The sequence below is a fragment of the Pan paniscus genome, chromosome 2, assembly GCF_029289425.2.
Source record: "Pan paniscus chromosome 2, NHGRI_mPanPan1-v2.0_pri, whole genome shotgun sequence".
In the NCBI taxonomy this organism is placed as follows: domain Eukaryota; kingdom Metazoa; phylum Chordata; class Mammalia; order Primates; family Hominidae; genus Pan; species Pan paniscus.
In genome coordinates this window covers 69,384,110-69,404,104 of record NC_085926.1, presented here as the reverse complement: position 1 = coordinate 69,404,104, position 19,995 = coordinate 69,384,110, and the positions used below count along the sequence as shown (strand labels likewise).

Genomic DNA, 19,995 nt, shown 5'->3' with positions numbered 1-19,995 from the left:
TCAAGAAAAAAAATAAAAAAATTTGTAGGCTAGGCACGGTGGCTCACGCCTGCAATCCCAGCACTTTATGAGGCTAAAGTGGGCAGATCATTAAGTCAGGAGTTCGAGACCAGCTTAACCAACATGAGGAAACCTCGTCTCTACGAAAAATACAAAAATTAGCCAGGCATGGTGGTACATGCCTGTAATCCCAGCTACTCAGGAGGCTGAGGCAGGAGAATCACTTGATCCTGGGAGGCGGAGGTTATAGTGAGCTAAGATCACGCCACTGCACTCCAGCCTGGGTGACAAAGTGAGACTCCATCTCAGAAAATAAATAAATAAATAAATAAACACATACATTCATTTGACAAATAGTCACTGAGTATCTACTATGTGCATTGTCCCAGGCTACGAGGATGTAGCAGTAAACAGGACAAAGCAATATCTCCCTCCTCTTGGAGGTGAAATTCTAGTGGGACAAGAAAACCAGCAAGCAAATAAACAGTGTAATTTCAGGACCAGACAGAAAATAAACAGGAGTAGAGAATAACACAAACGTAGCTTAATACTATTTAGGATATAGTGATCTGGGAAGGTCATGCGAGTTGAATTAGAATTACGAGATGGAGCCAGCTATGTGAAGATCCAGAGAAATAACAATCCAAGCAGTGACTCAGCAAGTGCCAAGTCCCTGCAGTGAGAATGGACTTGACCCAGTAAGGTGGGAAAAGGAGGGCAATGTGGGGTGTATTGAGAGTGAAGGGAAGACTGGCATGAAATGAGATTTCAGAGGTAGATAGGAATCCACATAGGAGCTGGAGTTTAAGTGTTAGTCTATGTAAAATCAGAAGTCACTGAGGAGTTTTAAGCAGGGGGTTTAACGAATGAGAAGTGGGATGATGGGGAGGAAGAATATACAGGTTTATGGCCTGAGCAACCAAGGGTTGGCAGGAATCTTTCTTAGGAGGCCACCTGGAGTGATTGGCTAGGGTGTCTGCACTCTTTGTCTGCTGTTAGAGCAGAGACCGAATTGCTCCGAAGACTGGAATAGCAGTATTTGTAAATATCCTGTGACGTGAACTCTGGTTATAAAGACTGCATCGTCCCCCTTCTGTGATTCTCCAGACGTGCTAATAAGTGGGTGCTGGAAATGTCATGATCTTCTAATCACAACCTTCTTTTTATGAGCCTTTTCAGCAGACACCAGTTCAGGGCAAGCTCCAAACCCTTTCTGGCTGCTGTCGTTTCTGGCGGGTATGTCACTTGTATGCATCACTCTGACCGCAGCGGGAGTGCTTGGAGGAGTTTACTTTTGCTTTGTGAGACTTTTTGGAAGGTTGTCTAGTTTTATTAATTGTGGCATAGGAATTACTTTGTCAGAAATTTTGGAGCTCAGGAGTCTAAAAAATTACAGGGTATTATTAAATATTTAAGAATTGCTTAATTTATCCACGTGGTATGAGATTTTGGCTGAAATTGGATCCTTGGGCTATTTACATCTAGTTTAGCATTACAGAGCCAGTTGTGCCTATTAAAACAAGTTTGAAAATTGTTTAAAACAATCTGGTGGATAAGTGTGTGTAGAGATTTTGTTGTTTCTTTATGTTCGTGGAGATGAGTAGTGAACATAGCACTGAAACAGAAGCAATCATCTTAGCTTGTGAAAATCCTGTTTGAGTAATAATGGGAAATGTTATCTTTTAAAATGTTTTGGTTATTTTCTTTTCCATTACAAACATGATATAAGTTCCTCTTAGAAAATTTGGAAGGTATGGGGTGAGAGTCAGGCGTAACCTAATCACACAGAAATCCATGAGATGTTGAAGTCTCCCATAAAATGATAGAGCTGGAATGCACTTTTATAACTATGTGGTTGAAAGAAAAAAACAACTTTATTTCAATAATCACAACACTTCTGATACCAAATGTGTGGGTTTTCCACACTAAGCAATCAGTTCTCCAACTCTTCATACACCAACTGGATGTCCTCAATTCAATTCAGTTCAATTTCGATTTCACAAAATCTACCTGAAATTAGCATCAGATACTGTAATCACCCAAATGGGTTCTTCTTGCCCGCTGCACAGATAAACCCAATTCACTGAGACAGCATTATTGCAGTAAACAAAGAGTATAATTAATGCAAGGCTGGCCAAGCGAAGGATTGGGGCTGTTACTCAAATCAGTCTCCCCAAAGAGGCTAGGGTTTTTCAAGGATAGTTTGGTGGGCAGGGGGCTAGGGAATGGGGAACGCTGATTGGATGGGAGATGAAATCAGAGGGGTGTGGAAAATGGTCCTCGTGGGCTGTCAGCCTCTGGGTGGGGGCCACAGGTCCAGCCGAGTCCCTGGTATGGGTGAAGTTAGTCATCAAAATGCAAAAGTCTGAAAAACATCTCAAAAGACCAATCTTGGGTTCTACAATAGTGATGTATCTACAGGAGTACTTGGGGAAGTTACAGATCTTGTGAGCTCCAGAACAATGGCTGGTTATTGTTTTAACTGTGCCTACATCTTAGCAGAATTCAGGCCCTCTTGTAATCCTAACCTTGTGGCTTTTCATTAGTTTTACAAAGGCAGTTTACTTTGCAGAAGGGTTATTATCATTCTTGCTTTAAGCTTAAACTATAAACCAAATTCCTTTGAAAGTTAGCTTGGCCTACACCCAGGAATGAGTGAGGACAGCAAGTGTGTGTTGCTGGAAGCAAGATGGAGTTGGCTGTGTCAGATTTCTCTTACTGTCATAATTTTGCAAAGGTGGTTTTGGCCTCACAGGTTAAGGGCTCAGTCCCATAAGACTACCCCTATTTCAGATGCCAATTGCAAGTCCTGGGCCCTCTACACTTTTGACCATCTTAACTACAAATTAGGGGTTCCTATGACCTCCTGCTCAGGTTTGACAATTAGCTATAATAGCTCATAGAACTCAGAGAAACACTACACTTACCAGTTCATTAGAAAAGATATTATAAACGATACAGACAAACAGCCAGATGGAGATGTATATATAAAGTCCAGAGGGGTCCAAAAAGCAGGAGTTTCTGTGCCAGTGGAGTTTGGGATGTGCCGCTCTCCCAAAAAGTGAATGCATTCACCAGGAGGCTCTCCAAACCCCATTGTTCAGGGTTTTTATGGAGGTTCCATTAGTTAGGCATGATTGAGTAAATTGTGGCCACTGGTGACTGAACTCAACCTCCAGCCCCTCTCCCCTCCCTGGAGGTCAGGGGGTGGGACTGAAATTTCCAACCCTGTAATCACATGGTTGGCTCCTCTGGCAACCAGCCCCCACCCTGAAGCTGTGTGGGGCTGGAATCCCCCAGCCATCTCATTAACATAAACTCAGATGTGGTTGAAAGGGGCTTATTATGAGTAACAAAAGATGCTTCTCTCACCCCAATCACTCCAGAAGTTACAAGAATTTCAGAAGCTCTTTGCCAGGAACTGGGGAAGAACAAATAGAGATTTCTTATTCTATCACAACATCACACTGGCCCACCTTCTCATTGTGCATATGAAGAAACTGGCCCAAAGCCACTCAGAGTCTAGAACGCATTTCCTCACTGCCTGTTTGAGCTGTTGCCCTGATAATGTTTATGTGGCTTCATAAGCAGGTCTGGTTGTCAGGGCTTCAGTGGAGGCACATGGATCCGCAATGCCCTCTTCTTGGGCAAAGAGGACATGACATAGCACGTCAGTGTGTGCACGTATGGCTCCATCTGCCCCCTAGTGTTTGGGAGGCTGCATCATCTTAAATAAGGATGGCATTAAATTGCCTTAACCTAGTATTTAATACTCATAAATACTCATTTATGAGTATTTCTCATAAGTGGTTTTTGGACTACCTATGTTAGAATGATCTAGAGTGCTTGTTGAAAATGAAGGCCCCACCCCTGGTTTGTGGAATCAGGACCTCTAGAAGTGGGATTGACAATCTGCCTTCTTAACAAACTCAGATTCACTTAAAAATAACAATTTTTCAATAGAATAAAACTTATTGGCAGGGCATAGTGGCTCATGCCTGTAATCCCAGCACTTTGGGAGGCTGAAGCAGGAGGTTCACTTGAGGCCAGGAGTTTGAGACCAGCCTGGACAATATAGTGAGATCCCATCTCTAAAAAAAAATTAAAAATTAACTGAGCATGATGGTGTGCACTTGTAATTCCAGCTACTCAGGGGGCTGAGTTAGGAGAACTGCTTGAGTACAGGAGTTCAAGGCTGCAAGCTATGATTGCATCACAGCCTGAGTGACAGAGTGAGACGCCATCTCAAAAAAAAAAAAAAAAGAAACTTCTTTGGTGAATCATTCAAATTGTGTAATCCGAGATAGATTAGATAGCTGGAGATTTGTAAATGGATAAACGGTTTCTGGATTTATGCAAATAAACTTAATAGCTATCTCTTAGGAGTAGAAATGGGCCGAATAGACAGTGGCACTTTCACTGCTCTAAGCCACTTGGAAACCTGGAATGCAGAACATAAATGTGTTTGGAATCCGTTTTGTAAGTATTTCTGCAGTTAAACTATTTGTTCAAGAGACTAGAAATGTCTTACATCATTATCTACTGCTAATATATGCGTGGCCAGTGGGAGAAAGGAAATACCCCTTTGTTGATATAAGAGGACACAGGAGGAGCAACCAGGGGCATTAGGGGAGATCCACGTGAGTTCATTTTTCCACTCAGTTATCCATTCAGCTCATATTCACTGAACAGCTGCCATGTGCCAGGAATTGCTGTAGGTTCTGGGGACACAGAAAAGAACAAGGCAGCAAGGTCCTCAAACATGTGGAGCTTATAGTCTATCGTGGGGAATAATACACCAATAAAGAGTTCAAAGAAGATAAATTCAAATCGTGGCAAGTGCTGTGAAGAAATAAAGAAGCTATGTCATTACGGATGGTTGGAGAGCTACTCTCTGGTGGGCAGGGATAGTTTCTCTGAGAGAAGACATCTGAACCGAGGCCCAAACAGCAGGAAGAAACTAGCCATATGCATATCTGGGGAACAAGATTCCAGAAAAAACACAGCCTCAAGGACAAGGGTCCCAAAATAAAATTAGCTTGGTGTGTTTGAGTACATAAAGAAAACCACTCCACTCTCACTGCCTCACTTGACTAACCTTAGAAAAAAAAGTAAAGAAAACCACTGTGGCTAAAGCTTAATGACTAACAGAACATACAATAAAAGTCCAGGAGGAAGATAGGAAACCATGTCCTATAATCATGCTCCAGTATGGAGTTCAAATTTCATTCTTAGTGTAACAGAAAGCCTCAGGGGAGCTACATTCAGGGAGGGATGATTTGCTATCTTCAGATTTGGGTTTCAGAAAAATCACTCCAGAGCTCAAAACCACTCAGAAACTCAGAGTACGTTTTTAGAAAATATACATCTGCTTCAGGAAAAAAAGGTTATTGTAAATTATTTTTAAAAGAGCTAAAGAAATGACAAGATATACCATATATGTGGAAAGGAAGATCAATATCATGAAATGTTGAGTATTTACAAATTCATTGTAGTTCTAAGCAAAATCCCCAGCATTCTGAAATATGAATGCAAGTGTAAGTATTCAAGAATTTTTTTTTTGACAGAGTCTCTTGCTCTGTTGCCAAGGCTGGAGTGCAATGGCATGATCTTGCCTTAGTGCAACCTCTGCCTCCCAGGTTCAAGCGATTCTTGTGCCTTAGCCCCTCAAGTAGCTGGGATTACAGGGGTGCATCACCACACCTGGCTAATTTTTGTATTTTTTTTTTAGTAGAGATGGGTTTTCACCACGTTGGCCAGGCTGATCTCAAGCTCCTGGCCTCAAGTGATCCACCTGCCTTGGCTTCCCAAAGTGCTGGGATTACAGGTATGAGCCACCATGCCCAGCCACATTCAAGAATTTAATAAGGGAGTTTTGTGAAAGAATAAAAGATTAGGAGTTCCTCTATCAAAATTTATTATAAAGCCATAGACAGTATTACTGGTGAAGGGTAATTGAAAAATAGATCAATAGGACAGAAAAGAGAGCCCAATGATGAACTAAACAAATATGGTTCTTTCTATATGATATAGGATGCTTTAGAAGTTACAGAGGAAAATACAGTATCAAAAGTAAATGGTATTGTTACAACTGATAGCCTGTAAGAAGAAAAAATCAGATTCTTACATAACAGTTTGTACAAGAATAAATTGTGAGATGGATTAAAAACTTAAATATAAGAAATAAAAATGTAAAACCTTTAGATGGGGAAAAAGGAATCTTAGAATAAAGTAGATTTTATAAACTAGAGTCTCAAAAGTCACACTCAAGTTTGGATGAATTTCACTATATCAAAATGTATAACTTCTGCATAACATGGCACCATAAAATAAAAAGACAAACAACAAACTGGTAGAAGGCATTTGCAACCCCAAATAACTACCAAAAGCAAGTTTCCAGAATCTCTAATGAACTCCTACAAATCAAAAAGGGTAATTTAAACTACCCAATAGAAAAATAGACAGCTTATTAACAGGCACTTCCACAAGGGGGAGACATGAATGAGCAGTAAAAATTGAAAAGGTTTTCCACAGTGCTAATAAAAGCAGGAAATGTAAGTTTAAAAATCATAATGAAACTGCATTTTATGCCCGTCACAATAGCAGAAATTCAAAAGGCTGACAATGAGACTTGGCAAAGAATTGAGGTAAACAGGCACTCTGAGCTGTGGCAGGTGGCACTTTGGAGAGCAAGTTGTCATTCCCTAGTTAGACTTCTAAACACACAGATTCTACCACACAAAGATTCTACTTCGGGACAGAAATCAGCAGCGTTTCTCAAAGGAGGGACTCTTGGTATTTTGTGGGGGACAAAATATTCAGGACTCTCATGCACTGTACAAAATTTAGCATCCCCTGCCCCATTCCATCCCTCACGAAAGATTCTCCCACATTTCCAAATAATACCTTGGAGGACTGGACCACCCCAGGTGAGATTTACCAGGAGAAATTCCTGCATATACCCACACAGTACTGCCATGTACTCTCATGTAGGTTGTGCCCCAAACACCTCTCACAACTAAACAGGGAGGCCTGTGTACAGAAGGAGAATCATGAGGATGTGTGCTGTCGCATCATTTGTTATAACAAAAATCGGACACTACCCAAATAGCCATCAGTCCACAAATGGAGAATTAAACTGTAATTCAGTCATACGACAGAGCACTATGCAACAGTTAATAATCTAGATCTCAAAAAACCATGTTGAGCAAAATATAATAGGCAGCATAATACTCTTTATAAAAAGTTTTAAAATTACAAAATCATAGAATATGTTTGGACACATGCACACACACACACACACATACACACACACGCACACGAACTAAATATCTACCAAATTCAGAATAATGGTTGCTTCTGAAGATGAAGAAAGAATTGGACTGGAGAAATTAACATAGAAGATAAATTCTGTGTGGTTCTATCACTTAAAAGAGTAAAGACAGGATGTGAAAAAATATGAAAAACAACGTTTGTTAGTTTTGACTGATGGGTGCATGGATAGGAGTTTGTTGCATTTTCTTCTGTATATTTCCATATTTTACCCCCACTTTGGCTGCTGAATATACAGTGAATGGGGATGAGTGGAAGGGTGAGGATGGAGATTGGGTGGTGGGAGGCAGTACTGGAACCAGAGAGAAGCCAAGCGAGGACCCCAGCATCCCTCCCTCAACTGCTTTGAACTCCAAGAGTGTGTGACCACTTTTTTGCTTCATTTATCTATTGCCCAAAAGGTTTTCCTGGATGAACACTTCCCCTTGTAGCATCCTCTGCCTTCCAAGTATTGAAATTGTCACCTAAGCAAGCCAGGAATTTGTCAACAGCTAGATTTTTAGCAGAATGACACATTCAAGTGATGTCTAAATAATTTAAGTCTGCCCCATCCCCATTCCTACAGTTTTGCTTCTATATCCTTTTTTGTCTTGAACATATTTTTATTGTGGTAAAATATTCATAACAAGGCTGGACGCAGTGGCTCATGCCTGTAATCCCAGCACTTTAGGATGCCAAGGCCCAAGGATCATTTGAAACCGAGAGTTCAAGAACAACCTGAGCAACAAAGCGAGAACCTGTCTCTACAAAAAAAATTAAAAGTTACCCAGGTGTGGTAATGCCGCCTGTGTAGTCCCAGCTACTCAGGAGGCTGAGGTGGGAGGATCACATGAGCCAAGAGGTTCGAGGCTGCAGTGAGCCACAATCGCACCACTACACTCCAGCCTGGGTGACAGGGCGAGACCCTATCTTGACAGTATATATGTATATACTATTATATTATATATAATAGATAATAATATATTATGTAATTATATATCATATAGTAGTATATATAGTTACATATAATATAGTAGTATATATAACAGTATTATATATACTTTTATTTACAATAATAGTATATATTTATATAGTATTATATTAGTATATATTATACAGTATATATAATATATAATATATATTATACAATAATAGTACATATTATATAGTATATATACTACATATATACTATAGTATATATACTATATATAAATATAAATATATATATAAAAATATAAATATATATAAATATAAATATATATAAATATAGTATATATAGTGTATATAGTATTTATACATACTTTATATAGTATTGTATATAATATGTATTTATATATTATATTTATATAGTATATATACTACATATATACTATAGTATATATAGTATGTATACAAACTTTCTCTGTATATATATAGTATATATTTATATAGTATATATAATATACTATTAAATATTGTAAATAATATACTGATATATAATAGTACATATTATATATTTTAATTAATATTTATTATATTATATAATACATACTACATATAACAGTGTATGTTATATATAATAGTATGAATAGTATACTAGTATATACACTAGTGTATATATTTTATATTATATATATGTATATATACACACATACATAACATAAAAGTTACCATTTTATCAATTTAAAAATTACAATTGGCCAGGCACAGTGGCTCATGCCTGTGAACCCAGCACTTTGGAAGGCAGATGCAGGAGGATTGCTTGAGCCTAGGAGTTCCAGACCAGCCTGAGCAACATAGTGAGACCTCATCTCTATAAATTTTTTTTAAAAAGCTGGGCATGGTGGCGCGTGCCTGTGGTCCCAGCTACTCAGGAGGCTGAGGTGGGTGGGTCGCTTGAGCCTGGGGGTTTGAGACTGCAGTGAGCCATGTTTGTGCCACTGCACTCCAGCCTGGGCGACAGAGTAAGACTCTGTCTAAGTGCATTCACAATGTTGAACAACCACTACCACGATTCATCTCCAGAACATTTTTCATCATCCTGAACTGAAACTCTAGGCCCATTAAACAATAACTTCCCATTCCCCAGTACCCCCAGCCTCTTGTAAACTCTGCTCTACTTTCTGTCTCTGTGTATTCAACTGTTCTAGATAAATAATTACTATTCAACTATTCTAGATACTAATCACTCCATGTAAGTGGAATCATACAATATTTGTCCTTTCATGTTTGGCCTATTTCATTTAGTATAATGTTTTCAGGACTCATTTATGTTGTAACATATATCAGAATCTCATTCCTTTTTAAGGTGAAAAGAATTATAATCCATGTTATGCATATGCCATATTTTGTTTATCCATTAATCTGCTGATGGACATTTGGATTGTTTCCACCTTTGGTAATTGTGGATAATGTTTCTATGAACACTGTTGTACAAATATCTGTTCAAGGCCCTCCTTTCAATTCTTCTGGGTATCTGCCCAGAGATGGAATTGCTGGATCATATGGTAATTCTATATTTAACCTTTTGAGAGACTACTAAACAGCTTTTCATAGTGGCTGCACCATTTTACAATCCCATCATCAATGCACTAGAGTTCCAGTTTTTCCACATTCTCACCAACACTTCTTATTTTCCTTTCATTCCCCAAATATCTGTCCTAGTAGGTGTGAAATGGTATCTCATTGTGGTTTATCCTACAGTTTTTTTATTGTCAGTGTTAAGAAAGCATTGTATATATTTCTGTCTGATTGATTGATCCATAACACCTACGTTTTTTAGTATTTCAGCATTTCCCAAAGTGTGCTCCACAGAATATTGATTGCATTATTAGAGGTTTTATTATTAGATATTTATCATTAGAGATTGCATATATTAGAGGTTTCTATGGGATAAGAATAGTGAGGGAGGGGAACTCTCTGGTGAAGTAAGCTGAGAAAGGAAGCAAACTCCAGTAGAGTCATTTCCAGTGCATACATAACTTCTGCAAATTCAACAAGTGAGTAGGAGGTGGTAACTGAATCTCCTGTCCTTTGATTGGTCTCAGTTTTCTCAAGTCTCTTATGCTGAGAGTGATTCTGTTATCTAAAGATATGCACCTTTTTATACAAATGGCCCATAAATAGAGCCTTTTATGTAGTGCTTGAAGAAAATTTTATCTGTTGCAACTTTGAAGGAAAAACTGACTATATTCATGATGATGTAGTTGGTGGGCTCTATGTTGGCACTTTCCCTAAGGGATTTTCCAGTGTTCATTTTGACTATACACAGTTTTCACTTTGAACTGACTTTAGAAACTACCTCCCACGTAAGATGCAATTTTACTATATATCTTCCCCTTGAAGATTGGAAAGACCTTGAAAAGCCCTACTATAAAGAAACCTGATTAACACAGTTTAAACCAGGAGTTGGCAAACTTTCTCTGTAAAGGGCCAGCAAACTTTCTCTGTAAAGGGCCAGATAGAGTATATTTTCAGCCCTGTGGACCAGAGAGTTTCTGTTACAACTATTCAACTCTGCAGTTGTAGCTCGCTAACAGCCATAGACAATCAATACATAAATGAATAGACATGGCTGTGTGCCAATAAAACTTTATTTAGAAAAATATGCAGCATGCTATATTTAACTGGCAAGCATAGTCTTGTGATGCTTGGTTTACACCATAATGACCAAGGTTTATTAAATGGCCTTCCTCTCCTTTTTTTTTTTTTAACCTAAAACCTATAGTAAACCCTTAGATTCCTGAACTTGAATTCAAATATTAGAGGGCTTCAGCTCTTCATGAATGACACTGAAGGTTGATGATAGGTTGTTACTTTTCAGGTGTCTGGATTTTCATCTCTGCGGTACCAGAACTAGTCACTTGGTGAGTGTTATGGGCTGAATTATGGCCAGCCCTTAGATTGATATAGTGAAGTCCTAATTCATAGTACCTCAGAATGTGACTGTGCATGTGGATAGGGTCTCTAAAGAGGTGATTAAGTTAAAATTAGGCCTTGAGGATGGGCCCTAATACAATGTGACTGGTGTCTTTATAAGAAGAAATATGGGTACAAAAAGAGGTACCAGGGGTGTTTGGGTACAGAGGAAAGACCATGTAAAGAGGTGGCCATCTGCAAGCCAAGGAGAGAGGCCCCAGAGGATACCAGCTCTGTTGACACCTTGATCTTGGACTTTCAGCCTTCAGAAATGTGAGAACATACATTTTGTTCTGTAAGCCATGCAGTCTTTGGTATTTTGTTACGGCAGCCCTAGCAAACTAATATAGTGCGTGATTGTAACTCATCTACCCCAACTCATTGAGATCTTACATTTCTTTGCTCATTCCCAGATACCCAATATCACAAGTGTCTTGTACCAAATTTTATAGGTGGAGTCAAGTGCTTTAATTATATTTGCATATTTGGTGTGTTCGTAGATCTTAAAACATATCCCTCCTGCATGTTAATAGTTGTAGAATAGATTCCCATGATGCTCTAATCTCAGTTTTCCTTTGTTTCTCTCTTTAGTTTCCTTCCAAATACTGTCCACTTTGTTTCTATTCCTGGGTTCTGGGGTTTTCAAGTAGATGCATATTTCTTTGGTTTATAGTGCTGCTTGTTGCTGGCAGGAATGGAATCTGAGAACTAACCAGTTGTGTGTAACCTCAGACAAGGTATCTATTTCCCTGACTTGGTTTCCTTGTATTCCTAGTATAATAGCATCCATATTATCTTTGGAGTTTCTAGAAGCATTAGCAGAATACAAGTGATGTGCCTGGCATAGCATATGGCTTATGTTGGACACTTAACAAATAGTAGCTATTGAAGGCAACCAGAAGATATCTGTTTATTTCTCTTTTTTCTGCCTTTGTGATCCAAGTTGACAGCAGCTGTGTAGTCTTTGTTAACACCCACTAAAGAAGCAAGGGATTTAACTAGTTCTTTGCACGTGACATTAGACACTGCTTGGTATATCATTGTTTACAGGGCTTAATCCCTCAAGGAGCTTTTGTCGCCGGGCAGACACAAGAAAGATGTGGAGAGATGACGTGATAAGGCAGAAAATGTACTGAGTCATTCCAGTGCCAGCTCTGCCCTGTGTAACATTTTACAAGTTGCTTTCTCTCTCTCTTTCTGTACCTCATTTATCTTATTTGTAAAGTGGGGGCTTAGACTAAAACACATCTCTAGTGTATCCTCTTTTTGCCTAATGTTTCACTGAGAGATCATGAGGACCAAGAGGATAACTGGGTGTGAGAATCCTTCATACTGATCTTAGTACTACCCAAACCATAACTATCCATGCCCAACATGTTTTCCTCCTAAAGGGGTACTAAAAATTATTGCCTGTAGGAAACTCTCAACCTTTTCTCCTTTCTGTGCTCTCATTTGAGTTAAGCTCCTTGAATATTGAGTTCCTGCTAGAAAAATGGCTTTGTTCCATGGCATCAGGAAGGAGAGAGAGGGCAAAGGTGTTTGTGAAGAAATCCCCTTGACTTCCTGCTTCTTGTGCCATCTTGCACCTAGATGCCTTGCACATCCAGGGGGAGTGGAGGGGCAGGTGGTGTGGGGAGGTGCCAAGCGGATGGTGCCACAGAGAGTTTCACTTACCACATGGCAAAACAAGGGATACCACATCTGCCACTTCTGCCTTCCTCCTTGTCCTGTTTTTACACTTGGGTGTGTGTGAAACAGTGTGACCTCACAAGTGACAAAGGAGAAGCATGCTTATTGACTGAGGTGGAGCTTCTGGGGGAAAAGCTGTTTTCTTTTCTGTAGTAGGGAGAATGAGAAATACATATAAATGAGGATATCTTATGGCGTGATATGCACGCTAGATTTCATCAGTATTCATGACGTGTTTCATTCTCGCCACACTGACATCTGTTAAAAAAAGATTCAGGAATGCCATTCTGGTTTCAGTAACTCTGAAACATGGCTTCGGAGGGGATGTATTACTGAGTTCTCTCTCCCACTTTGACAGCCCTGATTTTGCAACTGAGTGTAGATAACTTTGAGCACTTCAGAATCTCCTCCTACAGAGACAGTAGAAGTCTAAAACGGTGTATTCAGTGACATGCATCCTGTAAGAAGCCAAATTGGTATGAACTCTTTAGTTGTTAAGGAGACTAGCCTCAATTTCATCTGTATTTCGAGAGAACTCTATTCTAAATCTCATGTAATTAGGTGAATTTCTAAAACTGTGATTAAACTGTAGTCAGCCAGGGGAAAATTAGAAATAAATTAGAAGTGTCACTGACTTGAGATTTATAGTTTCTCCCCCTGTGCCTACAGAAATTAAGGAGCTTCTCTCTTCTGTATTACAGGCTTTGATGAGAAATCCAGAAGAAAGAATGTATGAAAGAAAAAGATGACATCTATGCATAGCAAACAAAATCTGAAGATTATTACAGTAAAAACAAAAGAAAGGCAAGAGAATACTTACTAGTTAAAGGTAAGTTGACGTTTGTGTAAATGCTGAACTCTTTGATATGTTAGATAGAATAGAAAAGTGAGTTTATGTGTGTTTGCATGTGAGTACACATTGACTTGTCAAGCGGGGCTTGGACAGGATGTGATATGATATATGATATGGCATATTAACAAAATATTTACATTACTAGCAAATGATGAAGAAAATTAATAAATTAAGTTACTCCCCTACTTTCAAATGAAAGTCAAACACCCCAAAGTTGAATGATATGCTTACATTTTATAGGTCTTTTCCCACAGAGCAAAATAAACAAAAAAAAGTACTAATTGTGCTGTGCCTTAGACATATTTCCTATATTTCCAATATTTATACACGCATTTATAAAAGTATTTTCTTTTTATTTGCAGTTGAACAGCTTCACCAGCTTAAGTCCAGGGGACAACTGAGCAAAGCAAACAATTGATTCTTTTTATAAGTGCAATGATTTTCATCTTTAGCTTAATTGGAGTAAGGGAGAGCTTTGTATCCTTAGTATCAGTACTGGGGTTTTATTTTCCATTTTCCACTGCTTTTTTATAATATAATAAGAGGGGGATGGAATATTTGAACAGTTGCATAAGCATTGTCATAATGATAGCAATGCTATAGAAACCAAACTGCCAGGCATGTAGGCAACACAACCAGATGAGATCTCAAAATGTTTCTTCATGAGATGCTCTCAGAAGTTCATATCTGACAGGCAAAAACAGTTTGAAGGACATTGATGTAAAATATGCACAACTATGAACTGCACGTGAGTAAAATGTGCAACAGTTAGGAACAGCATTTTATGTCTCAAAATGCTTCCTTTGATGAAATCAATGGTAAGATTGCAAATCCACATGCTGGCGCCTGCTGGAGAGATGTAGCAGTCAAGGAGGTCGACTCTGGAGATCTTGCCCTACCACCTACCACTTGCATAATTGTGGTCAAAATGATTAATCTCCCTTTGCCTCAGTTTCCTCATCTGTAAAATGTGGGTGATATTAAAACCTACCTTATAGAGTTGCTCAGTAGATGAAATGAGTCAATATAGGCAAAGCACTTGAAAGAATGCTGAGCCCATAAAAAGTGCTCAGTAATTATTGGTTGATTTTATCATTGAGTAAAGTGTACTTCAGGGATGGAAATTTCAGTTGTTTGTTTTAAAGGGGGCAAAGATGTGGAAGAGCATAACAGATGTTGGGGAAGTGGAAGGTATCAGTTCTTTAACTCTGGGCATATTTGTACTGTTCAAGCAGCTGTCACAGGACTGATGGGTGCCAGGCGCAGATAGAAAAAAGCTACAGGGGCTCAGTGTACTTCTCAAACAAACTCTTATTGATTGTCTCCTTGATTCAAGCACCTTAAGAAGCATTGGAGAATACAGACTTAAATGATGCAGGACTTTTCTTAAGTTACAAATAAGACCATCTTAAACTCTTTGCTGTAATCTGTAAGGCTGGACTTGACCTGGTCCCAGACATTGTCTCTAGCCTCACCTCCTTAGCTCCCTGTCCTCATTCTTGCCTTCTTTGATTCCCTCTAAAACACAAGCAGTGATTTTTCACTTGGATTTTTTGCACCCACTGCACAATGCAGCCTGGCTCTTTCCCTCCCTTGTTCCTGTATCTTTTTCCTTTAAGTCTTAGACCGGGGCTTCTCTGGCTTCTCTACTAAAGGAGCCCCCTCTGAGAAGTGAGCTTCCAAAAATATTGTCCCTACTGTCATTCTCATCAACAATGGATATGAGAGCCTATTTTTCCATATCCCTGCAACAAGGAGTATTCCAAAGTTGTTTCATCCTTGCCAGTCTGATAGGTGCTGAACTTGATTATTTGAAGTAGGGTTAAGAGAGGATGCACAGATACGCAATGAGGGCAGAAGTCAGTCATTCATTAACTCACCTTTAGAGCCTTCCCTGCTTTCTTTATAGCACTCGTTACTACCATGAATTAATTTGTCTCTTCAGTTACTTTTCACCTGCCTTCTCTCCTGGTGTATAAGTTCCCTGAGGCCTGGGACAGCATTTGCCCTCTTCACAGTAATATTCTGGGATCCTGGTCCAGCAATTGCCATATACGAGGTACTCAATAAACATTTTGAGAGTGAAAGAATGAATGAGAAAGACAGGATCTTGTAACTGAAATAGACAGACAACATCTTTACAACAGTGCTAGAGGCTCAGAAATAGAAGGGAGTCTTACAAAAAGTTAGACCCAGGTAGGCAGGAGCAATATTGAAACTATTAACAGCCTCTCAGCACAAATAAGGATCAGCCTAAATAGGCCTTGCCCATAGTGCTGGGCAGGGTCTGAAAGGGCCTCTTGTGGCAGTAGGTTTTACCCTTGAGGTGCTGGATTGTGGGGAGGTGGCTGGGATTCAAGAATGGGGCTCAGGGACTGGTCAGTTGCCAACCACTATGGTGGAATTGTCAATATCTTAACCAAGCATAGCTGTATGTGTTCATTCCTACTCAATATCAGTCCTGATTATAGTACCAAGCAGAACTCTTTCTAGTCCTGTTTGTGCTAGCATACCATTCTCTGCCTTGGATCAATAAGAAGAGTCATCCAGGCCCGGGCGTGGTGGCTCATGCCTGTAATCCCAGCACTTTGGGAGGCTGAGGTGGGTGGATCACTTGAGGTCAGGAGTTTGAGACCAGCATGGTCAACATGATGAAACCCTGTCTCCACAAAAAAATACAAAAATTAGCCAGGCGTGGTGGTGCATGCCTGTAATCCCAGCTACTTGGGAGGCTGAGGCAGGAGAATCACTTGAATTCAGGAGGCAGAAGTTGCAGTGAGCAGAGATCATGCCACTGCACACCAGTCTGGTCAGCAGAGTAAGTGAGACTCCGCCTCAAAAAAAAAAAAAAAAAAAAAGAAGAGGTCTCCAAATAGAGACCAGAGGAGGACTCTGATGCCCTCAAATTTCACCCCAGCACCCTTCTGCCCGCGTTGCATACCAACAAGTCCTCCCTTATACCTGTTTTATTTCATGTGTGTGGATTTTGTACTGATATGTCATAGTTGTGCACGTTTTAGGGATACATATGTTATTTTGATACATGTATACAATGAGTAATGATCAAATCAGGGTAATTGGGATATCTATCACCTTGAATATTTATCTTTTCTTTGTGTCGGGATATCTATTTTAAATAACCATGCTCGTCACCTATGAGACTGGCAAGGACAAAAAAATATTTTAAATACTCCTCATTGGAAGGATATGGACAAAAAGGCTCTCATATACTGTTGATGAGAATGCCAGTAGGGGCAATATTTTTAGAAGTTAACTTGGCAATACTTATCAAAATTCTAAATGCACATTCTTATTGACCAGGTAACATAACTTTTAGGGATTTGTCTTCCAGATAAACTGGCACAAATACAAAATGATATATGCACAAGTGTGTTCACTTTAGCATTGTTATAATAGCAAAATTATGGGTGCAATTTGTATGGTTGTTGATAGGAGAGGAGTGGATAAATGATGGTACTTCCATCTAATAGAACACTCTGACCTTTAAAAAGTGTCAGGGTAGATCTCTCAAAGGTATTAAGTAACAGAGGGAAAAAAGCTGCCAAAATGGTGTGTATTATGAAATCCTGACACATGCTACAACATGGATGACCTTTGAGGGCATTATGCTATATGAAATAAGCCAGTCGCAAAAGGATGAATACAGTGTGATCTTACTTGTATGAGGTACCTAGTGTAGTCACATTCATAGAGATGGAAAGCAGAGTGGTGGTTGCCAAGAGCTGTAGGGAAGAGGGAATGGGGAGTTACATTTTAGTGGGCACAGAGTTTCAGTTTGAGATAATGAAAATGTTCCAGAGAAGGATGAGAGTGATGGTTGCACAACAATGTGAATGTACTTAATACCACTGAACTGTACACTTAAAAATGGTTTAAATGATGAATTTTTGTTTTATCTACTTTACCACAGTGTTTTTTAATGTTAAGAAGAGGAAAACTTTCCTGGTTTTTCCAAAGAAAAAGTGTTAATAGTTTAAAATACCACCATAATACATTTTAGTGACAATCAGTTAAAATTTCTTAGTAGTCTCAGGATCTAAAACAAAAGTACAATATTTTTAAAAGAAAAAAATCTATTTTCCTTTCAAATGATGCCTCATGCACCTAACTTTAGTGGTGCAAATTAAGAAGCAACAAATTACCAGCCAACTGCCAAATCATAGTACCTCCTAGTTCTGCTGGGGATTAAAAGAGTTAACACTTGTTCTTTTAAGAACTTTACAAGTGTTAACTCATTTAATCCCCAACAGAACTAGGAGATATTGTGATTTCCATTTCACAGATGAGATCACTGAGAACAGAGAGGTTATGTAACATGCCCCAGGTCACACAGCTAGTGAGATGCAGAACTGGTTGTCATCAAACCCCAAAATTACATAGCTCCAGAGCGCAAAATAGTCTGAGCCACTGTTTTACCAACTCCCAGCTCTGAAGAGCTTCTGTATTAGAAGAGTCATCTATAAACTATGTTGGCCTTTTTAAGATTTCTACTGCATAGTTACAACTGAAAAGCTTGAGTGCACTGATACAGCTACTAGCTTTTCTTCAGTAGATGCTTGTTAACTTGAAATATGTAAATGATTTGTCTCTAACTGGGAAATTATTCTTTAACATTTACCTAGCTTCTTGGCTGGGCGTGGTGGCTCACGCCGCCTGTAATCCCAGCATTTTGGGAGGCCAAGGTGGGCAGATCACTCGAGGTCAGGAGTTCGAGACCAGCCTGGCCAACATGGTGAAACCCAGTCTCTACTAAAAATACAAAAATTAGCTGGGCATGGTGGCGCATGCCTGTAATCCCAGCTACTTGGGAGGCTGAGGCAGGAGAATTGCTTGAGCCTGGGAGTTGGATTTTGCAGTGAGCCGAGATGGAGCCACTGCACTCCAACCTGGGTGACAGAGTAAGACTCTGTCTCAAAAAAAAAAAAAAAAAAAACATTTACCTAGCTTCTTACTAAACACAGTCATGGAGGAGAACAAGGAAGGGAAGGCTACATGTAAAAACACAAGTGTTCTAAGGTTTTATCAGAGAAGAGCTCTGAAAGGAATTCTCCATATTGGACAGGGAAAACGTGATCTTATATTCTTCTCCCTAAGGTTCATGTCTCCCAAAATATTAGGTTAATTTAAAAAATATATTTCATGTTTATATTCAAACAAATTTAGAAAATGCTGAATTAAAAGGCATTAAATAGTTTCTCTTCTGCAGGAATTCTTAAGGGCTTAAACACAATGAGTTGCCAAAAAACAGGTATATTAAATAATATATAACAATATATTATAAATATATTATATAACATATAAATATATGTTATATTTATATTTATATAGTATGTAATTGTTTCCCAGAGTTATTTTTACCACAGAGCCCTTCTCCCACAGAAAATATTGAGGGGTTAATGCTTCCTGGATCACTTTTTGGAAATCTTTGTATTAGGGATTTTCCCAATTTACCACCAGAGGTCAGTTTTCCCCTCCTTTTATATTCTGACTAAACACTGACAAAACTTAATTTCCTCTCAGCACACCTGAGACAGGCTGACATTTTTCAAGTAGACTTTGCTTAAAACTTTTAAGGGATGAGTGAAAGAAATAAGAAAAATAAGAATCCCTATAAATAGTCACATTTCCAAAACCTATGAGGCTGAGCCAAAGAAATAGCAAATCTACCAAGCTCTGTTGTACCAGTATGGAGAACAAATTCTCAGCCATATTGCTTGGCTCTTTTTCCCTCCTGTTTCTCAGCCAAGTGGCCTTTCTGTCATCTCAGCCCCTAAGTGCATCTGTGGGCTTATCTTATTACATCTGAGGATAAATCCCATAGACCCTTGTGTTTTCACAGTTCAAATTATTTTCTGATTTAAATATGCTGGGTCTGCAGTGTGATCTTTCCTCTCAGTCCTAGCTGGCAGCTCTGAGATAGCTCTGTGGTAATGAACAAATATGGCACTCCTGTGAATGTTCTAGTCCTAAGAAAAGCAACTATGTAGTTAATATGCTCCCCTCCTTTCCTCTGCCAGGACAGACGTTATTAATCAACACAGCACCCTTTCTTTGTAGAACTCAGAACAGGTCTCACAGTACTTCCTGAAACAGGGCTCCAGGCAGGCATTACCAATAGGTTGGTGTTGATGTGAGAAAACTCTAAGGCTAAGTCGTAAATTCCTTCCACTTCTGGACTATTCTCTGTTGACTGTCTTTTGAATGTTAATCTCCGTAATCCTTTA

The 19,995-nt window shown here is 39.1% G+C and overlaps 1 protein-coding gene across 2 annotated transcripts in view; it reads left to right on the top strand.

The window, feature by feature from the left end:
• FRMD4B (FERM domain containing 4B) overlaps positions 1–19,995 on the top strand; it is a 372,987-nt gene that overhangs the window by 93,492 nt on the left and 259,500 nt on the right. The window contains exons 1-3 of one of the 2 annotated variants that reach the window (XM_034956863.3): positions 10,726–11,156; positions 11,882–11,945; positions 13,599–13,726. The gene's annotated coding sequence lies outside the window, so the exon portion shown is untranslated. Of the gene's footprint in view, positions 1–10,725; positions 11,157–11,881; positions 11,946–13,598; positions 13,727–19,995 lie in introns of those variants that run through there. The other variant, XM_008963959.4, reaches the window with a different exon arrangement.